At 44.6% G+C, this 15,940-nt stretch overlaps 1 protein-coding gene across 1 annotated transcript in view; it reads left to right on the top strand.

The window, feature by feature from the left end:
• The window catches only part of TBXAS1 (thromboxane A synthase 1), a 221,083-nt gene that overhangs the window by 11,404 nt on the left and 193,739 nt on the right, over nucleotides 1–15,940 (top strand). The window lies entirely within an intron of this gene.

Here is a 15,940-nt window from a genome sequence, read left to right as displayed (position 1 = left end):
GAACATAATTTGAGACCACAACTGAGCAGTGTGTGGCCTCCTTGAGCTAAATCAAGCATCTCTAGGTGAGCTAAATGAAGCCCAACCTGAGAAGCAGCAGAGTAAGCTACCGAATTGTAATTTGGAGAAGTGCCATACAGTAAATGGCAGAATACATTTTTTTCTTCTGAAAACAAGGTAATTTTGACCAGAATGAAGTTCACTCGGTGCCCTGATTATGCTGCTTTTTGCTAAACAAGGTGCTCTGTTTTGGAGAGTAGAGGAAAAGCTGAGTTTTCTTTACACCTTTAGAGTAGAGTTATTTGGAGTGTCCTCAGTGGCTAAATTGTGCAGCCTCTCTTGTCCTGATAAATATAGCTTAACCTTTAGTGCTGTGTAACTTTAGTTTCACTTGCTTGCACCTCTTAGTAGAATTCAGAGGCCAATTCTAATGTTTAGATTTTTTGAACTTGGACATTACATGGCCAGTGGTGTTCATTTGGAGGCCTTCAAATACTGGTTGTTTTTGTGCTTTTGTAAAGGTGCATTTCTACTCCAGCATCTCTAGATAAAGAGATAAAGACAGAGCTTACTCATTCCTTGTTGACTTGCTTTTACCTTAGCTCTTCTCCTTTATTCCCTCTCCTCCAATAAAAGCATGCAATTTGATTTTAGTGCAGGCAGATTATAGCATTAATAGTGTGTTAAGGTAAACCTACAGGGGTAGGTTGACATCCTTTTATCAAACACACATACTTTGTGGGGATCCGAGGAGCAGGGTTACCAGATCCTCGATCATTTGGGCTTTTCATATGCGATATCACAAATGTGTCCACTGGCAGCAGTGCTGATGAGATGACAGCAACTGCCACTTCAAAGATAGCTGTTATGGTTGAAATTGCCTCACTTTCCCATTGACTCCGATATCCAGCAGAAAACGAGAACAGCCAGCAGCATAAGACCAAACAGGCACCAGCCCATGAGCAGGTCTGAGGCAGCCACCACCATCTTGATCCATGCCCTGATTCAGCCCAGGTGGCCAGCAGGCCTTTCCCCTCCTGTTGATCCATGCCCTGATTCAGCCCAGGTGATCAGTAGGTGTTTCCCTTTGTTTTTACCAGAGTCTCTAAGCCACAACAAGTGCACTGCCACCCTTGAAGTTGGTTACCGTAATACTTCACATGTTCTCTGTCATTGTCTCCATATCTTGAATTCAATGGAGCACAACCCATGGGTGCTACAGAGCTGGTCAGCGCTTGGAGATGCCACCAGGTCAGCAGGAGCAGAGCCCTCCAGCTATCCCATTGCTGCTTTGTGCTCTTGCTGGGCTTGCCCAGGCCGGGCCTGGCTCCAGGGGCAGCGTGGAGGAGCTAGTACGGAGGGAGGATTGCTCCAGCTGCTCCTTCAGGCCCCTTCTGCCTGGGAGGCTCCTTGGAGCTTCACTTGGCTGTGCTGGGCCGGCACAAGGGCTTCGTTGCTGGCTCTGCTGCGCATCCACTCTGGCTTGGGGCAGGTTGCTTTATTTGGGGGGATGTTCAGGCATCTCATCTAATATTGGGTGCCGTGAATTGCCTTCCAGGAGCTCCTGCCTCCAGCTGCTGACTGTGTTAGGAATGTAGCACACAGCCCTTGGTGCCTTAAATTGAATTGAAGAGCAATGCTGACAGAAGGCAGTGCCAGCATCCTCCTCAGAGAGAGGGCTCTGCCTCTCTGAGCAGAGGGGCTCTTTATTCCCGTTGCACAGGGGCTGTGTCTTGTAATGTCCCTGTTCCTGGGCTCAAAAGGGCCTCTTGGGACAGCTGGAATTTTTCCAGACACTGCCACAAATCCGGCTCCCCCCTGAACCGCAGGGGAGCAAACTGGCAGTTCCTGTGCCTGCCCTGCCTTGGGGTGAGTCGTTCTGCATCCTTATGGGCTGCAAAGGGCATGGACTTGTCACTTCAAATCTTTCAGACAGTGGCCTAAGTTTCCTGCCAGCCTGGCTGTGCTGATAWATATATGTATTTTAATGGAAACTAAATGAATAGGCAGTTTTGACAGGTTAGACTTCCTCCGTGCGCAGTTGCTTCCTCAGTGTTCCCCCTTCTCTCCTCAAACACTGCTCCCCTTGTTACAACAAAGTTGCCTATAGCCTTCCTTGCTGCTCTTCACTTCAAGCTCCAAAATAACGATGTTGTGTGTGTTTTGCCCTGGTTGCTTTGCTAAGTCACAGCTAATGCATTTCACTGCCATGTCTTGCTCTTCCATAGAAAGGTTTTTCTGCAGTGTTTAATGGAGCTGTCTGAAAATTTATTTTAAAATAATGACATATTATGGAGAAATTATGTCTTAGTTGCCTCTCTAGTGTCTTTTCTCTGTTTCTCTTGACATACCTGAAACCTCTAGATGGAATTTTCTATCTGTTACCTCCCTAAGGTTTTTTTTGTCTCTTTTCCCCACTGAAAATGAATTTTGCTGYTCTCACTAGTGTATACTAGCTGCTGTGAAGCAGCCAGCAGAAAGAGCTCAAAGTATTTTCTGCTTTGGGTCTGCTGGAAATGCATTTGTTTCACTTTTACAGGAAGAGAGTGATGAGCTTGCAGGAGAGCGGCGTTCAGTGCCCGGCTCTTCCCGTGCTGCTTTGTGTCTTTATCTGCTTGGGTGCCAGTTACTTTTAGATTTACTAGCTTGTGTTGCCAGTGCTTCCTRTGGCTGGAATGATGGTGCAGGGCCATAGGGAACTGAGGGTTTTAGTGCAGGGGTCACCTGGAGTGTTGGGGACCGAGTGGAGGTGCAAGGTAGAAAGTAGGAGAGCATCAGGCAGTGTCTGCATGTTATGCTGACAGGGAGAAGTCTGTTTCCTGGGAAAGAATAGTTCCTTTTGGCTGATACAAACCTGTGATATTTGTTGGATGTTGCAGGGGCAGTTAGGGAAGCATGAAAAGGCAGCAGGCTTCAGAGGAGATGGGTGTTCARTTAACTGGTGAAGCTCATTCCAGGTAAATACTCTTGGACAAGACCTGGTGAAAGAGTTTAGAACCTGTAACCTGAAGTGTTCTCTTAAGTTATTCAGCAGCAATAAATTTGATCTAATCTGTTTGTGTGTGTTTGTGGCTTCTCATCCAAAATAGCTCCTAAGAGCTTTTGTGTAAACACTCTCTCAGTAGGGCTGTAACAAGATGGAGAGGTTGTTGAAACACGTGGTTTCAAATGTGGGAAAAAACACGAAATGCAGCCACCCTGGGAGGGGAAGGAGCAGCAGAAGGAACGTATACACATTGCAAACTATCATGAGGGCCAGAGGCTGAGAAAAGTGGTGGTCAAGACTGCGAGGACCTTGCTCCAGCTCTTAGAACTTCTATGTGATTTGTTGGTTTGCCAGAGGTTTTTAACAAATCTCTATTGTTTTCCTGAGAGATTCACTTTGGGTTTAGATACTGCMAGTTGCTCCAAGAGCTAAGCCTCAGTATGGGTTTTGTGATAGGAAAACTGAAAATCTCTAATACCCGCGTTAGGGCAGACACCAGTGAGGAAAGCACCGGTGTTCTGGATAGTTGTCCATCTCTGTGTCACTCATGGTGTCTTGTACCTGGTGAGGGAGCGTGGGCTGCCCCAGCATTTCCTCAGTTGTCTGGTCAGACCGGAGCTCTGGCTGAGAGAGCGGAGCTTTGGGTAGAGCTCTTGGTGGTTCCAGGAAAAGCTGCAGGTCTGGTCTGTAATTAATTAGGTGGGGCTGCTCTGGAGTGATGTTCAGCAGCCTTTATTTCTAGATAGGCCTTTTTTTTTTTTTGTATAGAAATAATTCCTGATTTCTTTGTAAAGATTATGACTCATGGCTTTTGCTTAATATAAATAGAAGTGGTATGAACTTGATGAGTACAAAAGCAACTGTCGGGTGATCTTCCTGGAAACAGAGGCCTGGCATTAAAAGAAAGAGAAGATCCATCCTTCGGTGTAAAACACAGAGGRGTGAGGAGGTTGCCTTGCAGCAGGGTTACGGAAAGATCTTGAATATTTCTGTAGTATGAGATGATCAAAGGCCTGTCAGCATCTGTACCTGCATGTTCTGTAAGTCTCAGAGGGACTTGTATCTTTACCAGTGGAAGGCAGTTCATCCTGCCGGGACTCAGACTGGGATTTGGGATTTGAAGAGTGMGTCCACTGACCTGCCCTTCGCTCCGTGAGAAGAAAACTGGTAACAAGCACTGCCAGGAGGCCTTCACTTCCACCACAGCCAGTGATTCAGTTCCTCTTGCGAGTCATGACTCTATCACTGATGGACATTTTCCTATTTAATTTTTGACGTTTCTAGGGATTATGTACAGTAAAGCCTTTTCTCCCTCCTCCTCCTCTTATTTGCGTTCCTGAGCRAGAGTGTATCCAAGCAGTGAACTCAGTGCCATGGAAGCGTTTTATATTTTGAGCAGAGATAAAAATCTCATTCCTTCTATAAACAAACCAAATCAACAGATGATGCCCAAGAGAACCATTTCTCTATAGCCATTTTCCTCCAGCTGCTTTCTATTCCGTGCAGCTCGCAACGCACCGTATGAAATACGTGTGTGCTCTTCTGTGTGTGCATAACAGGGTTCCTCCAGATAGAGGCAGCTCCACCATTAAAAAAAAAAAAAAAAAAGGCACTTTTTTCCCCTAAAAATCCTGTAATAATAAGATTACTAATAGAGTTGAGATGTTTGGCTATTTAATAGGGTAGTTTAACGATGCAAGCGAGGACGTGCTGGAGGAGCTCTGCAGTTGCAGATGCTGGGCCTTTGCTCCGAACGGGCTTTGGATTATTGTCTGTGGGAGGACRAGGGGCAGAAATAATCTAAGTGAATCTGAGTACGTCGTAAAAAAGAGGGGAGCAAGGGAACAGCCAAAGCAGCTGCTGCTGTGTGCTGCATGTGCCGGCTGCTTTGCTGCTGGGGAATTCTCCCTGAGGACTGGGGCTGCCGGGGAGCTGGCCCGTGTCTGCATGGGCTTCAGGACCTTACCTGTGCAGATGGTGCCCAGTGAGCTGCCACGTGCGGTCCTGCTGCAGCTCACACCTGGGGATGGGGCACATGGAGGCATCCCTTGCTTTGGCAGCATCTTTCTGCTCACCCCTCTCCTGGACAAGGACTTTCTGCCCAGGACGAGGCAGTTGCACCTGACCTTCATGCACCGAGGCTGGTGGGAGCGGTGCAGGTCCTTTCTGGGGCATGGAAAAGTGGAAACTAGCTTAGAGGACTTAGAGGACTAGCTTAGAGGACTGTGTTTTTGCTGTTATTGTCACATTTGCTGTTATTGTCAAAGACTACTGCTTTTGAAACTCAGAGGAACTTGGAGCTAGTAGAAGAAGGGCCAGGAAGGCAAAAAAAATTGGTGATACCTCTTCTGGTCTTCTTGCTTGAACATGGAATACTTTCCCCTGATGCAGTTATTAGTGATAGTTATTTACATATATAAATCTATGAGCAGTTCCTGGGAACAAAATGCTTCTACGAAAGAGGCAGGACATAACTGCTTGATCCCCAGATCGCTCCCAAGTCCCCAGAGCAGCCCCCTTTCTCCCTCTCCCGCCAAATGACTCCAGGCAGCTATGGAAATAACCTTGGGTAAAACCAATGCAACTTTTACAGCAGAGATGTTAGCCATTGACCCGGTGCGTGTTTTATGCCACTGCCTCRCTCTGGACCTGTACATCTTCATTCCAGGCTGATATGTTGTCCTGTGCTCCTAAAACCTGCAGCCTGTGTACAGAAATGCAGCATCTGTTGCCGTGAAGCCCAGGCTGTGGATTCACAGTCGCCAGAGCTGGATTTCTCCACTGCTGGGCTCTTCAGTAATGTCATGGGTCTGATCTGGACCAGGGTGGGCACACAGTCATCTTATTAAAAGGCCTGGAGTGCCAGTCAAGGATTTTTTCCCTATTTTTTTTTTTTGCCACTCTAAGTGGGAGACAACAAATGATACCTTTTCTGGTTTAGTTTGCTTTTCCATATTATTTTTTAAAATTGAGGTAATGGACAGTGTTTATATTGGATTGACGCTTCGGGTGGTGTGGCTGAAACTCTGCTCATATATCTAAAACTGGACTTACTGTATCACTAAAGAAAAAGTCTTAAACTTGCTTGAGGATTGAAAACTCAGCATTTTCATTGTTTTTGTGCCATTGCGCTGTCAAGGAGAGGCAACAATAATGTCAGTAATGTCAAGGAGAAGCAACAAAAGGTGGATTGAAATTCCATTGCCTGCTAAATGCAAATGAATCACTTTCTTAAGTCTCATATTTTGAATGAGTTTTCCGAGATTGGTTTGTGGGTCCCACCATTCAGGCCTGTAGCATCTCTGTGGTTTTGAATCCACGTTTTTGAGAAGATGAAAAGTACTAGCAAAGCTGCTTTCCAAAGACTTTTTCTTTTCAAGAAATGTTTTTTTTTTTTTAATTTGGCCTTAAATGTGGTGGTTAACACTTAGAAATACTGTCCCAGCTGTTGTTGGCAGTTGCAGGTTGTTTTTCTTGGTGACTTTTATTCTGTAAGGTTATAGAGCTGACTGTAAAATTTAAAAATGTTTTAGTAAAGTTTACGTGGAGAAAACTTGCATCCCTTCTCATCCAAGAAATCCTACACTCTTAAATACCCGTCATAAACTGATTTATCTTAAAAAAAAAATCTGAACCTCTGGAAACAAACTGATTCTCAGTATAATCCCTTTAAATTTATAGACCAAATTTGGCTTGTATTGTTTAGTTAGGTGGTAATGCAATTTTTTTTCTTTTCTTTTTTCTTTTCCTTGCTTACCTGAAAAAAAAAAAAGCAAGCATTCTCTTCTCACCTCTCTGCTTTGACGTGCATCTTCTTCTGGCTAAAAGTGTTGTTAAACATAATATTGATACAGTGAAAGAGCAACCCACACAGAAACCCAAGCTGCACTATAAATCTTTCCCTGAAGTTGCTTGCACTGGTTATGTAAATAAAGGAAAATTGATGCTGTTTGCAGAATTGTGATGATACTGAGGAAATTGCTCTTAGGCGAGAGGAGTTGTGTGTGTGTGCCCGTGCCCATCTCTCTTTCCACCCACCCAACTCTTCCTCAGTTTGGTTCCTCCATAGCAAGCCTCCAAACCGTGGATCTACTAATTTAAGCTCAAAAGCTCCATTCTCAAGGTTTCTGGCGGGATCATTTCAATGCCTGCTTTGCCTTTGCCTTGATTGGCAAGGACCTTTTGACTGAGAAACATCTTGCCCAGTTTGGATGCAATTACTGTGTGTAATTAGGGACTAATGACTTTCAGTTGCACGTGGTTGTYTTTGGTTCCCCTTCTAAACAGCTTACAGGGATATGACGCACTGGCTGAGGGAAGTTTCAGCCCCAATGATCATTGATCCCCAAGGACGCAGCTGATGGTCTGTGCTCTGGGTCTGTAAACTGCATTGCATTTGCAAGTAGCTGGTGGCCAAAATCATTATCAATGTGTTAATTTAAAGATCAGTCAGCATTGCAAGGGCTGGGCGGTTTCGAGAGCTTTCTCTGAGCAAGTTGGAGGCTTTGTCTTGTGGGCTGAGAGCAAATTGTTACAAAACACAAGAGAGTTGGTAGGAGTTTGTGGAATCGTAATTAATTGACAATGTTTTTTTTTTTCTAAACCCACATTTTCCAATTTAAAATAAGCTGTTAAAATAATTTAGAACAGTGTTACGATAGTCCCCTGACACACATGGGTAGCTTTGGGTTAAACATATAAATAATGCTGAGAGAACTATATTTAGTTCCAGACTGATTCAAGGACAGCTGAGAAATTGAAGGTCAAATGAAAAAACAAAAGAAAGAAAATTATAGCCCTCCTTGTTCTGCTCAGCAGCATGCTGCTTGGCAGCCATGAAGGTTCGATATGTAGGAATTTGTCACATACAGCTATTTATGATTGGTACTTTAAATCACRCCATAAGTATAAATAAGTATATATAAGTCAGTGTGTGTTTTACTGACAAACAGGAGGCACTGAGTCCCTTCACACTAAAGCTGCATGAGAGCATCCAAGTATTTCAGAATTTTTGTGGTCCTGGATATAAAAACCTCTTTGAAAGTCCGATGAATCTGTGAAGACTCTTCCACCTTCCTCAGTCTTGAACTCTGGGCTCTGCTAGGAACTAAGCTAAACAGGCGCTAAATGATGGGCTAGGAGCACTGCTTGATTTTTAAAGCTGCTGTTAAACTCTTAACTTCAGATCACTGCTGATCTGGGAGAACCAGGACTTCTTGCAGGAAAGGGAGCTTACGTTGAATCAACACAAGCCTTCCGTCCTTTTAAACTAGTTTCACACTAGCCTTCCCATCTCCTGAACTGATGAGGAAAACTCTTTTTTTCACTTGAAGCTGCAAGGCAGTGTCTCGGTAGTAGCAGTATTTTCAAATTGGGTAATATTCTTCATCTAAAATGTGTGTATCATCTGGACAAAGTCTGCTACGAAAAAGCACTGGCTACCAGTTGGCTGGGAACCAGAGAAACAGAGATCAAGGATGTCCTTAGTGGCCTTTGAGAAACAAATGGGAATACACTCGATCCAACTTGGCAGTTCCCTTGTCCCAAGATGGACACATTCAACTTTGAAAGAGTAAAATTCAGCTAAACTGGCTTGCTTCTCTTAGAGTGGAAACCATGTTTTTTGTGTGTGTAATCTGTTTTTGTTGCAATTTCACATTTGCATGTCAGAAATAACAAGAAACAATGATGTACTTCTAATAATCAGCTGGATTTCAGTTACATTTCTTATGTGCAGATTTTAATTACTTCTTTTTCCCTGTCTTTTTGTGATGGTATACATCGTAATCAAAATAGATAAATAAGTCAAATTAGAGACCCAGTAATTAGGGTCAGTCCCTCAGCATTGAGTTAATCTCCGTTTGGGGAAGACAAGGACAAATTGGGTTCATCCTCAAGCCAAGTCCCATCTAACACATCRTTTTTGGCTTGTTTGTTTCTCCAGMACTTGAACTCAGGATATGTTTAATCCTGATCATGCTTCACCGTAAGTCTAAAACTCAGTTATGATTTAGAAGGTTGGTCAAAGTCTTGTCCTGGCCAAAGACCATGGAAAATGAATCTCAAAAYTGGACCTGAGAAGCCCTATGTAAAATACTTTTAAATATGTCTGTTGACAAATATATTGTTATCAAAAGGTTGTTTTCCACTCAATTTTGTTTCATTATCGCACTTTAACGACACTAATGAAAATACATGTTCTTCATGTGTTTGGTTTTGCTGTTGATTTGTAGCTTACTTTCCTTTACTCAGACTAGGGGCAATAGGGACTAATTCTGAGTGCCTAACTTCCTAACTTCCTAACTTAAATGTGTGAAAATATTTTGTTTATTTTTCTTCTACTTTTTTTTTTCTTTTTTTGTAGCCACCTGATAGTTTTGTTTCATGTCCCTGTGTGGAATAGAAGTTCAGTGTTGCCACGGGTGCCTGTGAGTGCAGTTCTGGTTTTTGTCCTAGCAAAAAAGAGTGGCACTTGTGGTGCATGCACAAGAATGAGGAGTAGATAAATTCCTGAAACTTCTGTTTTTCTTACTGATGAGCACAAAAAAAAAAAAATTAAAAAAAAAGAAATTAAAAAGGAATTCCCAGCCCACACTGTTTCTGGAATGTCACCACAGCATATTTTGGAGTCATTTATGAAGGGCCGTTAATCTCATTATCTATAAGTAAGCAAGCAACCAGCATTGTTCCAACTGCCAAATGCAATTTAAATGGAAGTTTTAAAATTAGTTTTAATTTAAGAAGTGCATTTTGTTGCTGATGTTTGGTCTGTAAGGGTTCTCAAAGGCCTTAGTTAAACTCAGAGTTGCTCAAATCAGCAAAAATAATCTTTCTGCAATGTACTATCTTACTATGCATGCCTTCAAGATGAGGAATATGCCTGTCCTAACAAAACCAGGYTAAGAAATGTCTTAAGAGCATAGAAGGCTTGATTATGATCTTTATTACCTTGCTGTAAAGCACGAACAACACTACTGAATTCCTTSGAGTTCCTCACAATTGAAGTGTGGGTTCTGAAATAGGGCAAAATAAATTCACTTTATACATTTTATCTTGAAGACGATAAGTCACATTGGCAGTTCCAGATGGTTTACCAGCATTCAATCAATTTGGGGGCTTATACATCCCAGCCGTGTAGGTAAGCTTGGGAAGCTTGTTCTTCTGTAGAAATGTCACTGCTCTTCTGCAAAATGCTCTGGTGACAGCAGGACCTCCTGAAGAAGTGCAGTCACTGMAGTGGAGCACACACAGATGCTGGAGACAGAGGTGTGGGGATGTCATTTGGAGTCCTAGCAGAAAACACACCTCTTGGAGAATGAAAGGCTTTGCCCTCGCTCAGGGCTTTGCTTCTAAGCTCTTTGCTGAGACAACCATCTGGCCCTCTCTCCAGGATGGCGTTTTGTACAGGGTTACTGTTGGGTGTGAGTGTTATCTTTGCACATGTTTAGGAAAGCCACTTGTATTCCCTCGCCATGGGCAGAATACCCTGTGCCCCGTGCTCTGGGTGTCCCTTCTTGAGCAGGGAGGTTAGACTAGATGATCTCTAGAGGTCCCTTCCAACCTCAACCATTCTGGGGTTCTGTGATTCTGTGAGAATACAAAATTGCAGAATTTTGGATGCTTAGGCTTCATGAGCCAAGCACYAAATATTATGAAATTGTCTTGAAAATCATGTTAAGATTAAGATTTATTTATTTATTTATTCCTAGTTTTGTTATTTAAACCCTAAACATGGGGAGTCTCCTTGCTTRTTGTTTTGGGGACTTTGGGTTTCTTTTCCATTCTACTGAGCAAGCAGAAACCTAGAAATAAGTTCTAGTTGGATCCCTTCATCCGTGTGCAAACTCTCTCGCTATTTATGCAAACATGTGGCTGATAAAACTGATGCTTTCCAAAAAATTCAAATAATAAGAGGCTGATGATAATGTTGTGAGATTTCGGCTGCCAGGTTTATCCTCATGAAGCAGAACTAATAAAACTTTAAAGAAGRAGCCTTAGCCAAGATTTTAAAAGCAGACTATTTTTAATGTGAAAAACAAAATTTTTAAAAAAAGAGCCATGCATTGAAACTCAAGTTAATTTAATCCACGTGGCCAGTTCAGGCTTTTCTGGTGAGCTGGAAGGAGACAAACAGGTGTCAGGTGCATAGAAAACAAAGTACTATCAGTGTACGGGCTGTGAAGTGAGACCTGTTTCCTCCTCCTCACATAAATAATATTATGATGCAAGTTGGGAAAAGGAAATATGATTACATGTAATTAAAAGCTGACAGCAGAGGAGTTTGACTTTGCTGTTTACAGAGGTAAAAAAAAAGAAGATGATGAAGGCTGGGGAGTAAAACTTCCTATGTGCTTTTTGATGCTTTCTTTAGACAGTCCTGGAAACGATGAGCTAGAGAAATGTAACAAAGACTGCAATAGCAATCTGATTAAAGGAAAAAAATGTTTAAGATCTGCAAAATGTTCTAATGAAAAAAAATATGCTAATGTAAATTACAAAGGCAAACGACTGCTGCCCCCCACCCTTTTTCTCCCAGGTTTTAGTGTTTTCCAGAGCTTGGAAATCCACGCTTTCTAAGTGGAAAGTTTACGAGTTTTCCTCCATCCCGGACTTTTGATACGATTATTTAGCTGACTCYGAGAGAATTTCAGCATGCCCTGAAACTTCAGTCATTTCTGAAATATTGATCTGGGAAGGTCACCGAATTCCAGTGCCGGTGAGGTCAGGGTAATGAGATCGAGTGACAGGCCCAGTGGTATCCACTGATTTAGTTGTTTAGATACTGAAACCAAGCCATGACCTTCTTGTTCTGCAGCCTCTTTGATCTAACTGTGTGAAAACACAGCTGCTTCGTGGATAGCATGTTAGCATGCAAGGAGGCGTTAGGCGAGATTTTATGGCATTTACTTTAATTATTCTGCTGTCAAGTTATAAAAATGAACCCCTGCCCACCTGACCAGCCTTATCAGCTACTCAGAGTCCTCTTTTGCTCATTGTTGGTCTACTTAGAGAAAAGGAGACTACACAGAGCCTGCAGGATAATCCCTAAAAAGATCCTCATCTGACCTGGAGGAGAGCAGGAGGTGGACAAAATCCTACTGAATGAGACAGGGAGTGAGGGTTAATCTCCATGGTCTTCTAGAAATAGGGACGTGCATATGTATGTGTGCATGGTGGTGGAGTTACTGCTATTGCCCATGCTGTCAGCTGTGCCCTAGGACTAGTCCTAGGTCAAAGTCCCTCCTAAGAGCCAGGTGGGTTCAGGTAGCTCTGACACGTGGGCTCTGCAGTCAGAGGCCCTACCAGGCTTACCGGCTTTTGGTRGAAATACTGCACTGCCCTCTCCTCATGCCTGATGCTGGCTCCTGGGTACCGCTTTCCCCAGCCTGCCTGTGTGACACAGCCCGGGTACGTGGTGGGCACCCATGGGCCAGGTGCCACCTCCAGTGTGAGACCTGTGTCTTCATTGAGCATGACTGCTGGGTGAAACTGCTTCCGTGGCAGGGGCCTCTGCTCAGTGATGAGTCTCTGGTTTTACCACTTTTATTAAATCTTTGCATTGCTAATGCTATTGAAGGGCTGTCTGATTCTCCACATCCCTGCCACAGCACAGCAGTTCCCTCTGGAGATAACTCTGCCATCATCTCTCCACTGCCTGTGCCAGAGTCCACAGGGTATTTCCTTCCCTAGGCAGGAAAACACAGGTATGGTGCAGAAATTAAACCCGCTAAAAGCTACCATGGAAATATCTACCCGGCTCCATATGAGATCATACCCTAGAGTCCAGCTGCTTCCTGCCCCACGTTTAACACCACGAGCAAGTGGTGAAGTTTCATGATGCATCACTGTGACCTGGAATCGTTTAGAGCGGAGGAGCTGGACGCAGGGTTTATGCCTAGCCCCGGGCAGAGCACGTGGGCTCCTGGCTCTTGTGGGCTCTTGCCTCTCCGCTCGCACACGCGCTTATCAAAGTGTTTATGCAGGCTCCGTCCAGCTTCCCCAGGCTTCCAGCTTCTCAACGCTTGGTCTGGAGCCTGCAGGAGCTGGGCTGAGGAGCGGGGCTGCCCACGGGAATGGGAGTAGGTGCATTTAAAAATAAGCAGGAAGGCAGCCCGGAGCGCGGCCCCGCGAGCACCATTCCGGTGCGCGCAGCCGGGCAGCTTGGATGCCATGGCCACGTGCACTGGCACCAGGAGCACAACGTGTGTCCAGAGAGGCACTCTAGGCACCACCAAATCCAAGCCAAAATGATCTCTCGATTTCTCCCCTGACAGACGCGCTTCAGCGGAGGCTGGTGTGGGGCACAGAAAGCCGGCCCCACGGTGCCGGGTGCTGAGCAGGAGCTGGAAAGACGATGGTCGCTGCCCTGCTTGGGCTTTAGAGGCTGGTCGAGCTCATTGCCTCTTTCAGGAGAGGGCACAGTGATAAGTTTCTGGTCCTCAGCATAGGTCTTGTGGTTAGTAGGGACACGGTTTTCTTTTAGGGAAGGTGGAGAATGTAAACATTAATCTACACAGAAGTAAAAAAAAAAAAAAAAAAAAAAAAAAAAAAAAGTGCCTTTTAATATATAATTTTGTTTATATGATTTTGTTGCTTTGTTTTGAAAAAAAAAAATCTTTTCTCTATCAGATTGTCTGTATTATTTGCCCAGTGCATGTGTGGAAGGTGAGAAGGAGCGCGGTCACTCTGTGCGGCGCTTGCAGCGGGCACAAAGGTCTGGGAGAAGCGGYTGTGGGAAGGTCTTCCCTGCTGTCACAAAATGCTCCATAGTTGCAGAAAAAGAGATCACTTTGAGGTGGTTTCATTTTTGTCTAGGAGTCCCTCAGTGAAGATGTTTTATGACAATATTAAGTAATTGGAATGCTCTTTTTCTTTTTGTTTTGTTTTGTTTTATTTTTACTTGCTGTGATTACCTATGAAGCACCAAATCAAAAYGTGGCAAATGTAGTACAAATTCCTCACAAGACAACAAATATAAAAAAGACATGTTTTTTTTTTTTTTTTTAATTGTGGATATCTGTGAGGATTCACCTGCCAAATACCAGGCTGCGCTTTCATTCAGATTAACTTCTAATGTGGAATGATGTCAGAATTTGTGTAAGGAACGTGGAAGGGGTTATTTCTGCTGGTTAGCACTGTGTGTGTGCAATACTCACCCAGAATGAAAGACCTAGGAAAACATTTCAAAGAAAAACGCTTTCAAAGCATGCCCTTTCAGTTCTAGGTTGAAAGTATTATCCTGAAGCTTAAATAGCTAGATGTATTCTTCCTGCTCATATAATATAGTATAGAAAGATAACTTACTTTTGTGTTTAATATTGTGSAGCAGTGAATTGGCTCTAAAGACTGGGAGCGCTTATGCCCGTACAAGGGGCCGGGATGCAATTGCGTTGTGTGCTGAGGAGATGGAAGGAGCGTGGCTGGAAAACTCCACAGAGTGCTGTAAAACTGTGTCGGCAGCGCGTTGCTGCGGGGATCAAATAACTAAAGCTGCAAAAAGCTGCCGTTGCCTGCTCTTCKGATATGATGTGTGTAGATAATGGGCTGCTCCTAAAATGAAATTGTGAAATGGTCGAGTTTGAAGGGGGGCCCTAGAGTCACCTTGCAGAGGGATGAGCAGCTTGCATTTCTTTGCCGTGTTGCTGTGTGCAAAGGGGAAACACCCGCACCCGCCGAGCAGGAGAAGCGCGAGCGGAGCAGTTTCACATGTGGCTCGGGACATGTTAAATCAGCCAGCACCTTGAATTTCGGCAACTCAGGAAATTGGAGTTGGGTCCTGATGCTTTTCAGCATGCGGCTCTTTGTGGCGGCGAGAGCTCTCCCCGGTGTCAATGGGAGCATTCATGGAGYGTGGCACCTTTGTCGCTAATGCACGGGATGGTGGCCACGAACAAGCAAAGGAAATGGATTTCAGAAACGGCCTGGGCAAGGGATGAATGGGAGGACGGAGGCAGAAAGTCTGTCAATGTGAAGGTGCATTAGCAAGTCACTGTGGAAGAGCTGCTTCAGGAGAGGGCGTTTGGTTACTGGTGGGAATGATGGTCATAGTTTGCGCTTTGCTCAAGGGGGGAAAACTCAGCTGTTAAATTTAAAGCCTTCTCTAGGCTGTAGCTATCCGGCTGTTATGGCAACCCTGTGAAGTGCATTTGTGGTAYTGAAGCAGAGCAGAAGGGTTTGGATGGCGCCTGGGAACGTAATTCACCTTTGCACGGTGACCACCACGTGTGGGGCCGGACTCCTGCGCGGTGTTAAGCTGCACACAGGGGTGGGAAGGCTCTGCTCCAACATCCCGTCACAATCCTGTGGCAGTGTCTGTCGCAGGGCACGTGTCCCCACCGTGCGACAGCTGGTACAAGGTCTCTGTTCTTAGGATCCTGCTCTTAGGTCAAAGTGCAGAACAGACAAGAGGAGCCTGGCAGGAGCTGCTCAGGAGGAGAGGATGCTGCCATGAGAGGGCTGCAGTTTTGCAGGGTTTTCTGTGGGCTTTGCTCTTCCCTGGTTTACAAGCTTTGCTGGAGAGAAGGGCAGATGTACTCGGAGGTCAGACTGTGCCAGAGCAGAGCTGCGTTCTTACACAGTTCAATATTATGCTCTATCTGGGAAGAAAGCCTGAATTATTCAGTCACTTGCATAACTGTGTGTAAGAGTGTTTATAAGCAAGACCTTGGGTTCTGTCCATATTTATGAATGACCAGGGCTCAGTCCGGGCACGATTCCAGCGCTGATACTTGGTGCGAGTTGCACAGCTTTTGTGGCTACATGACATTGTTGCTCCCATGCAAGGCAYGGGATGGATGGGACATCTGGCAGAGTTTGTGCTCTCTGCTTTGGAACAGCTCGTGCACAGCGAGGGCTGCTACTGTGCAAACATCCCAGCCCGGCACACTTGGAAATCTTTCCACTTATTTAGCCGCCATCTCTGGTTTTCATCTCTCTCCCTCACATCGTTCCTTG

Source organism: Nothoprocta perdicaria, unplaced genomic scaffold, assembly GCF_003342845.1.
Source record: "Nothoprocta perdicaria isolate Ctin4 unplaced genomic scaffold, notPer1 scaffold_210, whole genome shotgun sequence".
Lineage (NCBI taxonomy): Eukaryota > Metazoa > Chordata > Aves > Tinamiformes > Tinamidae > Nothoprocta > Nothoprocta perdicaria.
The sequence above is the reverse complement of the archived record's forward strand: the minus strand, read 5'-3'. Positions and strand labels throughout refer to the sequence as shown.